Source organism: Triturus cristatus, chromosome 11 (assembly GCF_964204655.1).
Source record: "Triturus cristatus chromosome 11, aTriCri1.1, whole genome shotgun sequence".
Taxonomy (NCBI): domain Eukaryota; kingdom Metazoa; phylum Chordata; class Amphibia; order Caudata; family Salamandridae; genus Triturus; species Triturus cristatus.
Window position 1 is genome coordinate 830,572,730 of NC_140594.1, and position 19,273 is coordinate 830,592,002.

Below are 19,273 nucleotides of genomic sequence, written 5' to 3' on the forward strand. Positions count from 1 at the left end.
TCAGGCTGCATCCTTCCTTTCAGAAAGAGGGGGTCTGCCTCAGACGCACAGTGGGAGGTGGAGCCAGCATTCACCTTGCCAGGCACAGCCCTATTCAAGTGCAGGAGCTACCCCTCCCCTCACACCAAGGCAGGTCGCTCTATTCAACCCAGGTCTGACTCAGCCTGCCCTGTCCCTCCAAAACCAGACAGCCAATACACATAATAGCAGAGCAAACTGGAAGGCTTAGGCAAGAAAGTACCTATACTCTAAAAGTGGTAGTTTCAAACACAGAATATAAAAATAACCTTCACTAAAAGATGTATTTTAATATTCTGAGCTCAGGCATACTAAATTTGTTTTTCTACCATGTTCTGTGGGTCAGTTAGGACTATAGAATGTAATAGCCCAGACCTCCCATTCTGGCCTATGGATAACAGGTAGCCTTACAGTAGTGAAAAACGAAATTGGGTGTAATTCACTACTAGGACATGCTACATACAACAGGGCATGTCCTACCTTACACATACAATGCGCCCTATCATAAGGGGGGCTTACAGGATGCCAAGGGAAGGTTTAGGGGCTGGGAAGTGGGTGCACTTCACAGCCAAGATGGCAGTTCTGGACTGCACGCAGACACTGCAGTGGCAGGTCTGAGACGCACTTTACAAGCTGCTTCTGTGGGTGGCACAATCCAGTGTAGCAGGCCCACCAGCAGCATTCGGTTTACCAGCCCTGGGCACACACAGGCCACGCTACTAGGGACTAACAGGTAAACCAGATAAACCAATCATGGATGTACCAATTCATGTGTCATCTTTACAAAGGGAGCATTCGCGCTGTGGCACTGAATGGCAGTGGCACAGCGCCCAGAGTATCTATAACCAGCAAAAACAGAGGAGACACAGCGAAAAAAGGAAGGGAGACTCATGCCAATGGTGCCAGGTCTAACAGCAAGCTTTTCAGCTTTGAAGTCTCTGATAATGCGAAAGGCAGCAAATAAAAACATATCTTTAATTTTTTTATTTTGTAACTCCACTTCTGAATGGTTAATATGTGTTAACCCTTTTATACACTTTTTCAAAGAAGCCCAATATAGTAGGGTCTTTGTGCATAATCGCAAATTAATTGTGATCGTCATGTAGAATTCGCAAAAACAAATGGGAGTCCAAAAACATATTTAGATTGGCACTTTATAACTTTAAGAGTACAGTATACTTTATTAGAAAGGCCTCACTAGGAAATGTAATTCTTGTTGCACAACAATTGCTCTAAAGACCTGCAATTTGTTAAAACAGAAAACCCTCCCTTTACTACCCTTCCCCCAAAATACTCTTAGCACTGTCTCCATAGCAACCCACTAGAAGCAGTAGGTCACAAGTTCACACAAATCCAATTCTGCATTACTATTTTTTGTATTTTTCCTGCAGCCAATCATAGATCTAGTTACTTATACTTTCAAGATACAACTCATTTTTTTCCACCTCCATATTCAGAGCATCCAATCAAATGCTTTTTTGTTTAAACCAGGATCACACCTCCATTTCAACTGCCTTTCATTTTGCAAACTGCCCCATTTGGCCCTAGCCTTCTCTTGTCTGCTACAGCTGCTTCACTTCAAACTGTTTAGAGTGTGGATTATGGTCTAGAGAGGCTGCTATAAAAAAGTGATATTAAGAGGGACTTGGGTTTGCCTAATGTAGACATTACTTGAGTTGAGCAAATATGGTTGAAGTGGCATCAATTTTTACCTTTGGTTAAAAGCATTGTGGATTCCCAACCCCCTGACCTATTGATTGTGCACTGTAGTGGCAATGACCTAGGCACACTGACTCGAATAGGACTGGAAATCCTAATGAAGGATACTTTGCACACATAATGACACTTTTCCCTCACACTGTCTTGATGGACTTTGACATATGTCAAAGGCAGAAATGGAAGTGATCCAATCAATTCTGTCCACAAATTGACAAAGCTGGGACACATTTTAAGACAACTATTTCTCCATTCCTCAGATGGGCTCTATCTAGAACAGCAACCTGCTTTTTCACATGCATGGAATCTATAGAAGTGATGTTGTTCACTTTACAGATGAAGGCAACAGGATGTTTCTCAGCAACCTTAAACTCTGCATCCGGTCTTATGTGTAGCTGCCACATACTCAGAATGAACACAGGGCTCTTCTCAGAGCCACCCTTTTGCACAAAATGTTGTTCATTTTCTTTATAATTATGTTTTTATTTCAATTTTTTGAAAATATTCACGACATCGTAGCGATATTAGTGAATGCTTTGTGAAATTGAAAATGAAAAGCAGACATTTAATAGCCACTAGTACATTCAAAATGTATAACTATATGATTGATTCCAACTATCACACTAGATACATCACTATCTAAATAACTCAATTCAAACACGTATCAGTCTCTGAATGTGTCTCTGACAGCGTGTATGAGTGTTTGAGTGGGATCTGTGACAGGGACAACAGTGATTTTTTGATTGGTTGTATGAGTATCTGAGTGGGTCTGTGAGTATGTGCATGTGGGTCAGAGTGGGATACATGAGTGGGTGTATTAGTGTCTGACTAGGTCTGTGAGTGGGTATACAAGTCAGTCTCTGAGTGGGTCTGTGAGTGGGTGTATGAGTCTCTGAGTGGGCCTGTAAGTGGGTATGTCAGTGTCTGAGTGGGTCTGTGAGTCGGTGTCTCAGTCTCTAAAAGAGTCTGTGAGTGGATGAATGAGTCTCTCAGTTGGTCTGTCAGTGGGTATCTGAGTGAGTCTGTGAGTGACTGCGGAAAATATCAATGGGCCTGTGAATGAGTGCATAAGTGTCTGTATGGGTCTCTGAGTGAGTACATGAGAATCAGAGTGGATCGCTGAGTGAGTGCAGGAGAGTCTGAGTCAATCTGTGAGTGGATGTGTCAGTCTCTGAGCGGGTCTGTGACTGGGTATGTGAATCTCTGAGGGGGTTTGTGAGTGGGTGCATGAATGTTAGACTGGGTCTGTGAGTAGGTACATGAGTCTCTGGGTGAGTCTGTGAGTAGCTGCATGCATCTCCAAGTGGGACTGTGAATAGGTGTGTGAGTCTGTGTGTGGGTGTATGAGTACCTACGTGGGTCTGTGAGTGGGTGAATGAGTGCCTGAGTGAATCTGTCAGTGGGTATGTGACTGGGTGCATGAGTCTCTGAGAGAGCCTGTGAGTGGGTATGTCAGTGTCTGGGTGGGTCTGTGAGTGGGTGTCTCAGTCTCTGACAGGGTCTGTGAGTAGATGGATGCATCTCTCAGTAGGTCTCTGAGTGGGTGGATGAGTGTCTGAGTGGGTCTATGAGTGACTGCATGAGAATATCAATGGGTCGTTGGGTAAGTGTGTTAGTGTCTATATGGGTCTCTGATTGAGTGCAAGAAAATATGAGTGGGTGTCTGAGTGAGTGCATGAGAGTCTGATTGAATCTGTGAGTGGATGCATCAGTCTCTGAGTGGGTGGGTGAATATTTGAGTGAGTCTGTGAGTGGGAGCATGAGTACCTGACTGGGTCTGTGAGTGGTCACATGAGTGTCTAAGTGGGTCTGTGAGTGGGTGCATGAGTCATATAGTGGGTCTGTCAGTGGGCGCATTTATCTCTGAGTGACTGTGTGACTGGGGGCATGGGTTTCTGAGTGGCCTGTGAGTGGGTGCATCAGTGTCTGTGTGGGTCTGTGAGTGGGTGTCTCGGTCTCTGACAGGGTCTGTGAGTCTATTTAAACAAAAACAAGAGCGACCCTGATGTCCTTGTGAACAAGTTATACTTGGAATAAACTTTCACATGGAACTCGTTTTTAGAAAAGGTTTTTTCACAGAGTTTTCTGTGTAGAGTTAATCTATTATACTAACATATGTATTACACATAGCCTTGAAAAAGAAATAATTTTACAAAATTCAGCACAGCCAGTATTTATGAACAACTGCGGTTCAGCCAAACCGAGTTTTATTAAATGTAAATTGTTTGAAGAAAAACAAATTATAAGTGTACCGCAGGTGAAAAGACAAACCAAGGACAGAAGGGTGGAGTACAATGTGGGCATACACAGTATATTGGTTGCTTTATATCATAAAACAGCAGTTTTACATTCAGTAAAGAAAGAGACACAGGGAATTAATCGTATCATAATTACAAAAAAACAGTCTGTCTTTGTACATATATCAAGGACATTTTGACCCTTAAATGAATGCGAGGGTCTTATCAGGACTAGAAATGCCTGTGGTTTGGAGGAAAATAAAGAATTGACAGTTGAAGAGTCATATGGATATGAATTGAATTACATTAAAAGGAGTAAGTGAGAGAATACATACCGGCTGAGAAAGAGGACGGTAGGTCTGCAAGGAGGCGGCCAATATTTAATCGTGGTTGATGGAAGTACACTGAGAAGTACCCCTCTGAAAACCTGTAAAATTAGAGGACTCATTATAATTGGATGGCAATACAGATAGCCTTCTTGTGGTGAGCAATTTGGTAAAGAGAAATGATTCACCTTAAAAGAAAAAAAAAGCATCTACAATGGAATTTATTCAAAAGACAGGAGGTCTCATATAGTATGGTTGGGTTAGCATTTCGATGCGCTATCAACAAGTTGTCGGTAATCAAATTAAAAAAATGTTTCCCTCTATAGTAATATGACAGAACGTAATACCTTACTTGAGTACAGGAGTTTTCACCAGAGAGCCTTGAAAGATGGTCTTCCTTGTGGGCAGTTCCTGAGATTCACCTGGAACTGTACCCTGAAGGAAGATTTTTTCAGAGAGGGAACCATCCTTAGCTACAAACTCAGTGATAGTGGCTATCTGGCTATCCTAAATGCCTCATTATAAACTCTATGAAGAGAGCTTGGTATAGCCCAAGGGAACATATTCTTTAAACACAACCTAGACCTAAAATGGAAAAAGTTGTTTGTGCACCTACATTTTACCCAGAGATCAGCAAGATATTTTAAATCATCAAAACGCACTGGTCAATAATCTCCACAATGGAGACCGTCAATGAACTTCCCCTCTTCTCTTATAGAAAGGGTAGAAATATCAAACAAACTCTTGTACATGCAAATACAGACAAGATTAAACAGAACAACACCATCACTTGCACATGGGGTCTTGAGTATATTAATGGCCACTACAAACGTGGTGGTTGTACCTCATGCAAATTTACCACAAGCATGTTCACACATGGGCATGTCAAAATCACTTTACAACAACATACAAACTGTGCATGTACTAATGTTGTTTACTGAATTTGGTGTCCTTGTGAAATAATCTATATTGGAGAGACCATTCAACAAGTTAGAGTGAGGATTGCACAACAAAGAAGCAAAATTTGATGCACTGTGGTTACGGCACCCAGGGTTACGTATTTTCTGAAGAAAAATCACAACTCGGAGAACATCAAATGGCAATTTCTGGAGCAAGCGACTCTTCCACCTAGGAGAGGAGACATGAAATACCTCCTACAAAGACTAGATGCAAATGGATAGACACCTGTGATGCGATAAAAAGTGGTCTGAACTCAACTGAGGAATGGCATAATTTTGTGAAACTAATGAAGTGATATGTTCCCATGCAACATGATGTTTTCCTTCTCTTTTTTTACCACGTTACATGTCTGTTCTTCTTCTTTTACCATGTAACATGTTGTTCTTGCTTCTCTCTATAATGCATTGATAAAGAGTCCTCCCGTTTACATGCAGACATACTCCACTCTTTGTCAGCTGTAATGCTCTGAGTGACATAAATGTATAACATGAAGTAAACAAATACTTTAGCAACTCCATCAGCTTGTGCTCCGGACATGGTACATAATTCTTAATGACAAAAAGAATAGCAGGAAAACCTACTAGGTACCGTGCACTGTTCACTGGTTTGTAACTAACAAACCCATATTTACAATCAATAAACAAAAGATAAGCCAAAGTGTATTCAATCAGTGTTTTCAATTGGTATTAAAGCATTTCAATGCAAAAACAATAATAACATTCTCAATATGAACACCAAGTTACAGTGTTTGAAGGTACAAAACATTATTAATTCTTAATGATATTTACAATATTCATTAATGATATTCAATAATACAATGATAATTCAATTCTTCATCCGTTTTTGAACATGCGGCCCCATGCATTTCGGGATAGAAAAACCCCTTCGTCAGGGGAAAACCTAAAACGAATATTCTGGGATTACAGTAAGTCAATGGTGGAAAATATTAGCACAACAGCTGGTGACTGCATGCAATCTTGATGAAGAAACTTGGATGATGCTAAACACCGTGTGTGTGCTCCAGTGTATAAAAAGGAAAGAGAAGAAGGTTAAGAAAACAGCCCGTGGGAGTGTTTGTAAATTTGAAGGTCCATGCAAGCGTAAGATCGGGGAGAGGAAACCTGAACAGAGACGTGACTATGATGAAATGTCACTGAATGTGCTAGTTTCAGCAAATAATGACGGGAGAATAAAAACTCACCATGACGCATAATATAACTCTAGTCAGTGAAGGGTAGTGGCGCTAAGGACAGAACACAAAAGTGTATTGACTTGAAAGCATTAGCGTGATGGACCTCTCGAGCATCACGTTATGCACCATAGACGTGACTGCGTTATATATGTCTATACCACATCAAGCTGGTCTTGAAGCGGTTGAGTGGGCACTATTACACACATAGGATATTGATATGGAAAGACTTTTCATCATCAAATTATTTAAATTTTGTCTCAACCACAGTTATTTTGAATGGCAGGGACGTTTTTACGCTCAACTTACCGGTACCTCAATGGGCTTTTCTGGAGCCCCTGCATATGCCAATACATTCATGGCTCTCTTCGAATCAGAAAACATTATGATGAACGTGGATTGGTGGCAGTACATAAAAATGTACTGCAGATACATTGATGATATATTCATATTATGGACAGACACCAGTACCAAACTCAGGACTATGATTGATGAACTCAACACCATTGACCCAAGGATCCAATTCACCCATAACATTCAGCATCACAGCATCCAGTTTCTGGATGTCCTCATCACTAAATCCGTAGATAATCAGAGATTTGAAACTTCAGTCTATCAGAAACCCACAGACAGCAACAGCAAACTTGCTTACACTAGTTTTCATCCTAAAAGTCTTCTTAGGAACCTTCCGTATTCACAATTGATTAGAGTCCAACGGATATGCACAAATCCTGACACTACAACAAAAAAAGAACAAGAATTCATACAACGTTTTAAAGCCCGGGGTTACCCCGATGATGTTCTTGAAGATTGTCTGAAACATGCACAAAAGAATAATCGGCAAGAGTTACTACAACAACAAACCAGACAACAATCAGATAAAATGGATTTCGTCTCCAAATACTCCACAGTATCTAAATCAGTGCAAAAGATCATCAATTCTAGATGGGAAATGCTAGAACAAGAAACTGATTTCAATGGGATTTTTGCAAAAAAAAACCTTGTATGCATACACACGCGGGAACAATTTGAGGACACTATTATCATCTCCTACACATACCACGATTGCAGTACAATACAAAGGAACCATCAAATGTAACAACTGCATCCATTGTAATTATGTCATTTTTGGCAATGTCCTCACCCATCCATCGACGGGTAAAAAAATAAACCTTAAACACACGAGTGATTGCAATTCTAAGAATGTTATATACTGTATCAAATACCCTTGCGGCAAAGCCTGCATTGGCAAAACTGAAAGAAAAATTAAAATTAGGATAACAGAGCACAAAAGTAAAATCAGAAACCGTAGTTCAACGTCCTCTTTAGCAACACATTGGGATGAGTCTAGACACATCATTTCACAATTGAGGTTTCAAATTGTTGAGTCTGTCATTCCTCACCCTGGCATAGATATCACCAAAAAACTTCTTCAAAGAGAGGTTTATTGGATTAAACAGCTTAACACCATGAGATGCCATTAGGGCTTAATGACCGAATGGACATGAGTTGTTTCCGTTGAATTTGAGTCATCAACATGTCATTTTTTTGTATCATGGTTCTTTATACCAGTGTCTACTGTTATCATTATTATTGTCACATACATCAAAAGAAGGTCTTATATGTATCGTATTTGTGATCCTCCATTTTCACCGCAAAATGTAGCTCCTACACATAACACAGTAATTTCCGGTTACGTTGGTGATGGTATTTTTATGTTGCATTGTTTCCTGCACCACATACTGGCTCTTCACTCTGATTGCGTGTTTAACTTTATCTTGGTTTACTTTTGTAGTGGTTTTTAACAGATTCTGCATTTAGGTTCTACCGTAGGACTATTGTTCATTAACACACCATTTATTTTCCTCACTATTTCATTTTTTATTCTCTGTTTACCCTTATTCTTTTTCATTACATCGTATACATTCTGCATCCTTTTTCTTTATTCCACCTCATTGGCATATTTTTTCTGTCGTCACCTTTTAGTACTTTTCCGCCCTTCGGTTATTCCCCTTGAACACTCATCACACGGGCGCTTCATATACGAGTCTAATTGTTTCATAATTTTTTTCATTTTTCACTACAACCCCCACGTTTGTTACTTTCCCCTCAGGCATGTCTTTTAGGTTCATCCACATATTGGCAGTTCTTTTACTATCCCTTTAACTACTCTCATTGCATCGTTTACATGTCTAACACCCGCCTTGTATCAAGGGGACCTCCCGCTTGTCTCCAGTCTCTGTTAGCGCATTTAGTGTTTCCCCACTTTTGTAGTCATTCATTATTTATTTTTTAGAGCACCATGGTTTGTTTATATTAGAGTAGTTCTCTTTACTTTGCCCTGAAAACTACCGACAGTACATTGTTTATTTCCATGACGTTCGTCATGTGACACAGACATTATCCGATAGCTTCCGGTTCGCTTCATAAACCGGCCACGTCTCAACCAGCATGACACTCTAATCATCGAGAAACTGCACGATTCATCTTGAACTGCCAAGATATCTCAATATTTTCATTTCGTAAGAGCGCGGTCCTTCTTTTTTCTGTTTCGTTTTACATCTAATCATACTTGTGTATTGAGTGCTCTCACTTCGCCTCCTATTGTTGTTGTAGGTGTCCGAGAAGTTTTAACTCCCAGTTTCTATTTTTGAATCCTGCCAAGTGACGCGTTTACCGCCAATGCACTTTAGGTGAGCCTTTATGTCCACCGCACATTTTAGTCTTTTTTCGATACACTGCTACCTGTTTCTGTCTATAAATTTAGCCAATACACTTTTGTGTTCCGTACTTAGCGCCACTACCCTTCACTTACTAGAGTTATATTATGCGTCATGGTGAGTTTTTATTCTCCCGTCATTATTTGCTGAAACAAGCACATTCAGCTACATTTCCTCATAGTCACTTCTCTGTTCAGGTTTCCTCTCCCCGATCTTACTCTTGCATGGACCTTCAAATTTACAAACACTCCCACGGGCTGTTTTCTTAACCTTCTTCTGTTTCCTTTTTACACACTGGAGCACACACACGGTGTTTAACATCATCCAAGTATCTTCACCAAGATTGCATGCAGTCACCAGCTGTTGTGCTAATATTTTCCACCGTTGACTTACTGTATAAACGAGTAATCCCAGAATATTCAGTTTAGGTTTGCCCCTGACGAAGGGATTTTTCTATCCCGAAATGCATCGGGCCGCATGTTCAAAAACAGATGAAGAATTGAATTATCATTGTATTATTGAATATCATTAATGAATATTGTACATATCATTAAGAATTATTAATGTTTTGTACCTTCAAACACTGTAACTTGGTGTTCATATTGAGTATGTTATTATTGTTTTTGCATTGAAATGTTTTAATACCAATTGAAAACGCTGATTGAATACACTTTGGCTTATCTTTTGTTTATTGATTGTAAATATGGGTTTGTTAGTTATAAACCAGTGAACAGTGCACAGTACCTAGTAGGTTTTCCTGCTATACTTTTTGTCTTCTCGCATTTATCCAATGTGACAGCGAATATAGTACCATAGCACCCATTATTATCATATCAAAAGATTAATTAATACTTGATCGAACAGGTGTGCACCTTTAACCCAAACATGCATAATTCTTAATACCATAAGGCCACATGTCTTTATGGTCCTAGACATATTGATGGGGCCGCCCATCCTTCGCTTGCCCCCTTGTCATTATCATTATGATTATCCTCCACTAGGAGCCTCTCTACCTGTGATCACACTGGAGGTCGCCTTACACGCCTCATTCTTACTACGAGAGGAAACTTGGCTGATCTACCAGATTCATCCTTCCTACCCCTTTCCCCTGACGCAAAGATTTGTTCTTTAGGTTATCCAGGGAATCCCCTTCCACATTGTCAGCTCTCATCAATGTAGCCCTATTGATAGCCTGGAATTGGCAGCCCTGCTGTGGACGAGCGGGTGCATCAACGCCTTGTTTTTGCAGAAACTGGTTTCAATTCTAAAGTCACCTTTTTCTGGGAGTTATTTTCTTTTTTATTTCTTTTTGTATTCTATTTCTCAATAACACTATGTCCAATTCTCCCATGACATCCTTTTTAAATTAGTTGTCCTCATCATGACATTGTTCAGTGACCAGTAAATGACGGCCTCACTGAAGCCGTCAATTTCACTGCCCCGTAATAGTAACCATGCCCACCGACACACCCACTGCCACAAGGACACTGCACGAGCAGCCTTCTCGTACTTATCTTCCCGATGCGGATGAGCCTAATTCATTGATTGTTACCGATCAAGGTAAGCAGCCTTATACAGAACCGCTTGGCGGTCTGCTGTAGGAGCATTATTTTGCCCTAGCAGGTAAGGAGCCTGAGACTACTATTCTACACAGAATTATAGTTCCTATCAATTATGTTCTATCCCAATCTATACTTTGTTTTTTTTTTACAAATTTGGTTACTGCCATCGTGCTGATAGCGCATCAGAATGCTAACCCAACTATACTATATAAGGCCTCTTGTCCTTTGAATACATTCCATTGTAGATGCTTATTATTCTGTTATGTTTCAAATAGGTACCCTAATATAGGCCCGGGTAACATCATACCACTTCACCTAAATTACCTCCTCTACACTACACTGTAACAAGCCTTTTAGGATTGAACCTTTACCTAGTTCTAGTCCTGGGTGCAGAAGGAGGGTTTCTCCTAAACAATATAGTCCTTCAACTTCATCAATAGACTCACACAGTATGAATGAATATTCATAAGGGTTCTTAGAAACCAGGCTGGGGTTACACCACCTTCTTCCCCATATCTACGTACATGGTTCATCCTTTATGTCATCCTCAAATCCAACAATGGCTAATACAAGCAACAAGAGACAAAGGAGCCCTAGATACTTTCTGTATAAATATAGCACCTCTTGCTAGTGTTAGTTAGAGGGAACCGAGACTTTCAGGCCGACACACTGATCAGATCCGCTGAGGCTCTTGCATGCAGACGCTCCAGCTGACAGTGGTCTGAACATCCCTCCCGGGGTGTCCAACTCGAGACCCAGAAGGGCTCCTACATTCTCATACCTCAGGTAATGTGGTTTGACTAAATCCTAGAGGGATTCTTGGCTTTACACCTACTCACATGCTAGGTACACATAGGTATATCTAGATAGGCATTGTAGGAGTACGCGCACTTTTATCATGCATTTTATATTTATGTATTTATTCATGCTTAATTCAAGATGGTATAACTGTACTATCCTTTTATATTCACTGTACTGCTAATCATATATCTCTGCTACTGTCTAATGGTTGTTGCAGCTCATATATTTACATGAGAATAACAACTGTTCAATAAACCCTTATTGAAACACCCATACTGTTTATTCTGTGTATCTCTGAGATCAACTAAATGAGCACGAGTGACTGAGCGAAAAGTATTACATTGTTTCCACGATCTTGGGTTGTCATGTTCTAAGGTTGCCAGAAACTAATCTTTTCCCGATAAGAGGAGACACTAGTGGCACTTTGAGCTAGCTAAATGCAAATAGGCTAACATTTCTCGGTGGGGGTGTACGGAAGCAGTCTGCCACTAATCCCACAGTTTATGTGATCCAAACTCACAGGTACTGCATGGGTACTATAGGAACTACACAACAATTCTTTCAAGGTGAGCCATTTCTCTTTACCAAATTGCTCACCGCAAGAAGGCAAGAAGAAACAATTATAATTAGTTTTTTTCAAATAATTTACACTTAATAAAACCAGGGCCGGGTCTAGGGTGGTGCGTTCGGTGCCACCGCACCAGGCGCTGCCTTGGGTGGGCCGCCCCGTTTGCAAGTATATTTAGTTTTAAAAGCACCTGCTGCCACATTCCTTGCTTCCAGCAATTTTCAGCCATCAATAAAAACATCAAGATCACTCCACTGATTAATGTTCCTGCTGGAGAGAGATTGGAGGTTTGTCTAGTGGAAATTTTAACTCATGGTAAGGTAGTGCAGTGGGTTAATATGTCTGTGGCAAAGAATGTGTACCATGCAGATCACAAAGTGCATGTAGTGTAAATAGGTCAGTGGGTTACTACTTATTTCCCAGGGATCCTTTACTTACTTGCAGTTTATAAGTTAAAACCCTCATATAGCATAGTGAGCTATTAAGTGTCATCACAGAGCTGCATGCAAACTACAATGTATAGGTTAGAGCGTTGTGGCTTTTTGCCCTGTCTTTCATTATCCTAAACTTGCAAAAAGGGTTCATTTGGGTAAAAATTAATTCTTATTATCCAAGAGAACCCCTAATGATGTTATGTTTTAAATTCAGAATTTGTGCTTTTCCAGACCAAGGACTCAAGCTATACTGCTTACCAGTAGAGATGAATGACATGTGACTCCTAGATCTTGTAGTCCTTTGTTTTATGTAACATTCTTGTACACTGATTTACACACATATGATTGTCTCTGTGCCAATGTGTGTGTGATTTAAAGTGCTCCGACACCCCACACTGGTAAGAGTGGCGCTATAAATCTAAATCAGTCTCAGAGAGTGGTTATAGATACTTGAGGAGCACTGTTGAATGGTGGTAGTGAGTGAATTCGTGGTAGATGTGGTCATTGGGGGGCGCCAAAAAACAGTGTCACACAGGGTACCTTCAGTGCTAAAGCGGGCCCTGAATAAAACTCAGTTCGGCTGAACTGCAGTTGTTCATAAATACTGGCTGTGCTGAAATCTTTTTTATAATTTCTTCTTCAAGGCTACTAGGGTCTGTGAGTGGACACATGTGTCTGACTGGGTCTGTGAATGGGTGCATAAGCATTTGATTGGGTGAGTGGGTGCATGAGTATCTGAGTGGGTCTGTGAGTGGGTGTGTGAATCTCTGAGTTTGTCTGTGAGGGGATGCATGAGTGTCTGCTTGGGTTATGTCAGTAGGTGAATGAGAGTCTGAGTGGGTTGTCAGTGGGTGTGTGAGTGTCTGAGTGGATCTGTGAGTGGGTGCATGAGTGTCTGAATGGATCTGTGAGTGGGTGCATGAGTGTCTGAGTGGATCTGTGAGTGGGTGTGTGAGTTTGTGAGTGGGTCTGTGAGTGGGCGCATAAGCATCTGAGTAAGTGAGTGAGTGCATGAGTGAATAATTGGGTCTGTGAGTGGATGTATGAGCCTCTCAGTGGGTGAGAGAATGGGTACATGAATGTCTGAGTGGGTCTGTGAACATCTGAGTAGGTGAGTGAATGAGTGAGTGAGTATGTGAGTGTCTAAGTGGATCTGTGAGTGGGTGCATGAGTTTGTGAGTTAACTTAAAGCAGAGTCTGTGACCTCAGAAAGGGAAAACGATAAGGCTGGCAAGAGGAATGGCTGGTTCAATAAGGAGTGTAGAATCTAAAGTTAAGGGTCCACAAATGTGAAAGATTATTGATGAAAAGAGAGGAAAGGATAAGGGAACAAGGGAGAGTTTCAGCTGGGCAAAACTTGAGTATACAAATAAGTTGAGAGAAAAGAAATTGGAGTTTGGCGTAAAAACTGTCAGGTTATGTTTGAAGTGATAAGCACTAATAAACTAAGGACATTTTGGCAGCTAGTGCATGAAAGGGACATACAAGGTGAAATTATGTGTTTAGTAGTGGAAGGCAATTGGATCATTTACCTTAGTACCCTTAATGATAGCAACAAGGTAAATGAGAATCTGAAGAGTTCTGCCAAGGTTGATGCAGATATTAAGTCATACTTCTGTCAAAAGATTAAATAAATTATACAGTCCCTCAAATTAACCAAAGCAGTGGGCCCATTTAAACTACCTGCAGATATAATAAAACATAATGCGGACTGGTGGACAAGTCTCTTTTATGTCATCATCCAAAAAGTCTTGGACTCTGGGTGCAACCCAGAGAGTTGGAAAGAGCCACTAGTTAGGCCAATACATAAGAAGGATGATGCCACACAACCAAAGAATCATCCCTGAGCTCCTCCCTTTCTGTGAGGGGGTTGTAGCCCTCTTTTTGGCCACGGTCACATTGCAGGGAGGTTACCCTATGATGAAGCATGCCACCTTCGGGTGAGTGAGGGAAACCATCCTATAAAAGGGACACTCCTGCTCTCCTCTGCTATCCCCCACCAGACCCAGAGGCCTTTCTCTGTTATATAATAAGGTGCACTAGGCATGATAAACAGCAGGGCCAGGACGTTAGTTGTAGGTGGCTGACAATCATTCAGGGCTCACCTTAGGGAACATTAGTAACCTATGTTTCTCCACAAAGCAATGGTGACATAATTTACTCCTTATGTGTAATATTCCAAGGTAAATTCTTCACTGGAGGAATTACCATCCTCAGGCTTAAGCGTGGTCGCAGTAATACCACAAACAGGCTCCCCTCCAGTGGAAATTACATATATGAAGGAAATTAGGTTTCAAATAGTTTTAGGGGAGTTTTGCTTTTCAGCCTTTCTAGAAATTGGATTCATGGTTATCTAATTTGCATTTTAGGTGAAGCGCATGCTGCAGTTGCCCCAATTCCGAGTCCGGTACAGCAAAATTAGAGTATCAATTCTGAGTTGGCAGGATTTTCCTTACCTGGTTTTTCCAGGGTTGGAAGAACCAGACTCTATTTTTGTGGCTGGCAATTTTGGTCGGACAAATTACATGTGGTTTCGCTGAAGAAGCAGCCAAGCCTCATTTCCTGTTCTTGTTATTTTACAGGGGAGCATACAATTCCCCTCTGCCAGAAATGTCCTCCCTCCCATACTCCCCCACTGGCCTTCCTTGCTCCCCAACCCATCCCTACAAATATTTATCACCATCTCAGAGCAAGTGGTAAATGTTTTAGTTAAACCCCAAGGAATTAAACATTGTTTATTTTTTCCCACCAGAAAAAAGAGTCCCAAACAGTAATTGCCAATTCATGGGAATTGTAACTGAATGGTACTGGCATGGATTTACCGAAGAGTAACAGTAAATTTACATGCACATTTACCGTTTTTTTAGTACCGTCCAACTTGTAATCAGGGTTATTGTGGTGGGGCTGAACTGCACCATGTGATCCTTTTAGAACATTCCGAGGCTCCAGCTGGAATATTAGTGAATGGTGCTGAAATTCGCAATCTTTGCAGATGACAGGTCATGACACTCCTCATGGGCCTTGAACACTTTTAAATACTGCAGGAATAGGTGAATTATAATGATCCTGAAAAGGAGCATCATTTGTGTAAGCATTCCATCTAAAGTCAGATGGTGTTTGTGGGTTATTGAACCGCACTGTAAGCTGATTTCTGGAAACCTTTAGCAATCACCCCCACTGAGCATAACAAAAATGTTTGAAATCTTGCACGTCAGAGTTTGTCAAAAACACAAATCCTAAAGCAACATATGGTGGGTAACATATGAACCAGAGAATGTGTCACCCGGGGAATATGTGGAGACATGTTTACATTTGGAGACATCTTAACTTTTCAACACCTAGCATGCACTTACATCCACCTGCCAGACTATAAACTTCCTGTAACAGGAAATATATACTTATGCCACAATTAACTCCGTAAGAGACACTGCCTTGTTTTCTGAGAAGGCAGTTAAGGTGAAAATAGTATTTCTAAATGTTGAAAACTCAGTATAGTTTTACCCATAAAGCTGCAACAATTACATAGCATGTTATATAATCACACATTACTGCACCACGCTATTTCCTCCTGAAAATACTTGCACAATTGTGCATGTAATTCTTCATTCTCCAGATGAAAACACAGAATATCAGGTATTTATTGCACCCTGTAAATATTACAGTACCAGGAATTGTCAATTACAAGGTGTATTAAATGTTTCTCCCTTTGTCCCCCATTCCAAGTTATGGAACTTTTAATAATGCTCTAATACACATCTGGAAATATCGACCTGGTGTGGTCGAAATTTAGACATGTGTAGTATTACCACACCCATAAAGTGGCGCTTGTGATGAAGACCTAAATGTATTAAATAATTTGCATTTTATTTTGTTTCCTTTGATATGACGCTTACTATATGCAGTGCTTCTTGCCACAGGGCTCTACAGTGAGATAGGGGTACTTGACTGAGGAAGACGCAACAAGAGGAATTTAGAAATAGTGGTAGTTTACTGGTTTGAATGAAGCTGTTAAGCACAAGAAGGTGTTGATTAATCGTTAAGGGTAGATAGTAGGCCAGATTTGGGCAGAGGTCTTCACTTATGTATTTATTTTGGGGATTGTGTAGCATTGAGTATCGCCTCACTAATACTTCAGAACCCAGAAAGTGACAAAGAGCCTGACTGTTGTAATGCTGAGCAAGGTAAAGACCACTCAAAGAAAAAAAGAGGGGGGGGGGGATTTGGAGCCAATAAAGGTCCAGAACCTAGGCTCCGAAAGCACGAATCTAACCAACATGGAAGGTATTCTCCTTGTCAAAGAGAAAGGAAAGTAGTCAAAATGGTGGACGAAGTATGGAGTGGGGATCCTGAGGATAAATTCTTGGTGCCCTCATACATCCCTGGGGATGTCATGCTTCATCATTGGTTATTGTTCCTAGTAGGGCTGGCACTTCATTGCCCTTTGGGCCCCATGAAGAGTCTCTTTAGCAGAGATCTTTTATTGTTCTTTCTGGATTATCGAACACCTAGAGTAGCCTTGAGCCATTAACCTTTTTTAATCTGGCCAGCAGAACCATCACATTTAAAAAAAATTGGTATCTCCTAGACAGTTTTATCCAATGATTCCTCATTCTCGAATACACTATCACTCCACCCCACAGATTTAGGACACACTCATATGTGCACCTTTTATTAAATTGCAAGAACAATAAAAGATCTCTGTTAAAGCAACCCTTCATGGGGCCCGTAGGGCATTGCAGCACTGGCCCTCACAAGGAGCAACACCCGATGATGAAGCATGACTTCCACTGGGATGTGTGAGGGCACAAAGAATTAATATTTAGGACTCCCACTCCATACTTCCTTCAACATTTTTTCTACTTTCCTTTCTCTCTGACAAAAACAGTACCTCCCTTGTTGGTTGGACAAAGTAAAAAACAACCTATTCCAAATTGTTAATTTGCAATTATCAATTGCAAGTGTTCACTAATACGTTTGCGTTTCAGGTCTTTTCTAAACTGTCTGTAGTTTAGCTCTGCTTTCAAGCTTGGATTCAACTCATTCCACAGCTGGAGTCATTGGACTCCTACAGATTATGCCCCATGTTTCGATTGTTTGAGTAAATATTGGGTAAAGAGGTTTGCCATTGATCATCACAGATTTGTATTCATGCCAAAGTGAGGTACCAGTTTTGTATATATATTCTGGTGTATTTCCTCAATACATCTTGTGGACAGTGCAGAGGACTGAATGTGATCTTCACAGTCACTGAGAGTCAAAATAGTGCATTCAAGACCGGTTTAATCTGCTTAAGTGCTCCTTTACTTAGACATGTTCTGGCTGCTGCCTCTCAGTGATGTTCCTTGGAAGTCTTCTGTAGATAATGTTGCAGCAGTCAAGGCTCGCCATCGCCAGGTCCTTATTAACTCTACCCAGTGATTGTTGCTGAGTAGCAAGAGACATTTGAGGGGAAGGAAGAGGTGTAGATTTATGCCTTTGACCACCCCAAGATTTGTGGAACAATAAACATCGCTTATCTACTATGACTCCCAGGGTCCGTGCATCAGCGTAGTGTATGACAGTGCAATAAATGTGGAGGGCGTTGAAAGGCAATCGAATTTGATAAATTTCTTCTCAAATTCAGGACAATTGTAGCTCCATTCATGCATTTGAAGCTTTTTTCATCAAGTGCAGAATGTGATCTACACACATAATGTGTTAGTCCAGTTCAGCTGATAACTTCACATCTGGAAATGTATTTGGTAGTCATGAACTTAGATTTAGAGGTCTACCTGCTGTTGCACAAGGAGTTGTGCTAAGAGGACGCATTCAGAAACTGAACAGCCAACATGAAAAGGAGGACCCCTATGGTACTCTACATGTCATGGTTTGTGATGTGGGTTCAGCTGGCTCCTGAAAAGGCTATTTGGCTATTGTTTGACAGGAAGCATCAGATCTATTTTAGGATGGACAACTAAACTCTAGTCCAATCTTTGAGTTTGCCGAGAAGAATATCATGGTGTATGGTGTCATAGGAAGCTAAAAGATCAAGGCATAAGAGAAATTAGTTTATATTTTATCTAGGGCCATATTGGGGGACCCTCTCTGATGCTTGCTTGGGTAGGTCTGGTGCCATTGTCCAGCCTTACCTAAACCAATAATCCTGTATAACATAAATCATTTCAGGTTCCCTGTGTCCTCCTTTTCCACTACCTTGTCGGGCAGGGTGTTGGAAATCTGCCAATAGTTGTTCAAGATTTTTGAAGTAGCTGAACATTCTTTCAAAGGAGGTGGATGTTTCCGAATGATGGTTATGAATCCATGGATAATTAAGCAATTATAATGGGTGTAATCTTTATCTAAAATTAATTGAGGAATTATTCCATACATGCCCCAGAGTTGGGCTGTACAAGCTGGTTAGATTTTTTATTTCCTTCTTTGTCACTGGGTGTTAGCAATTGATTGAGTACTGAGGTGGAGGCTCAATGATTGTGGGGTGTTCTGATATGTTTTTTAGGTCAACCAGATATTTGTGATTTATGAATTGAAGGCCGATAAAAAGTCTTTGCAGAGTTGTCAGGCTGTACAAGTAATTTTGATGACTATTTTTTGGGTGACTCCAGATGCCATTGAAAATTTCCTTTAGGGTCAAATTTTAGTGAAGAGGTGAAAATACACCTATTTAAAGAACACAACATCACTCTGAAGTAGCAGTCTATGTCTGCTCTCAGAGCCTAACTACCCCTCCAATCACTTCATAACT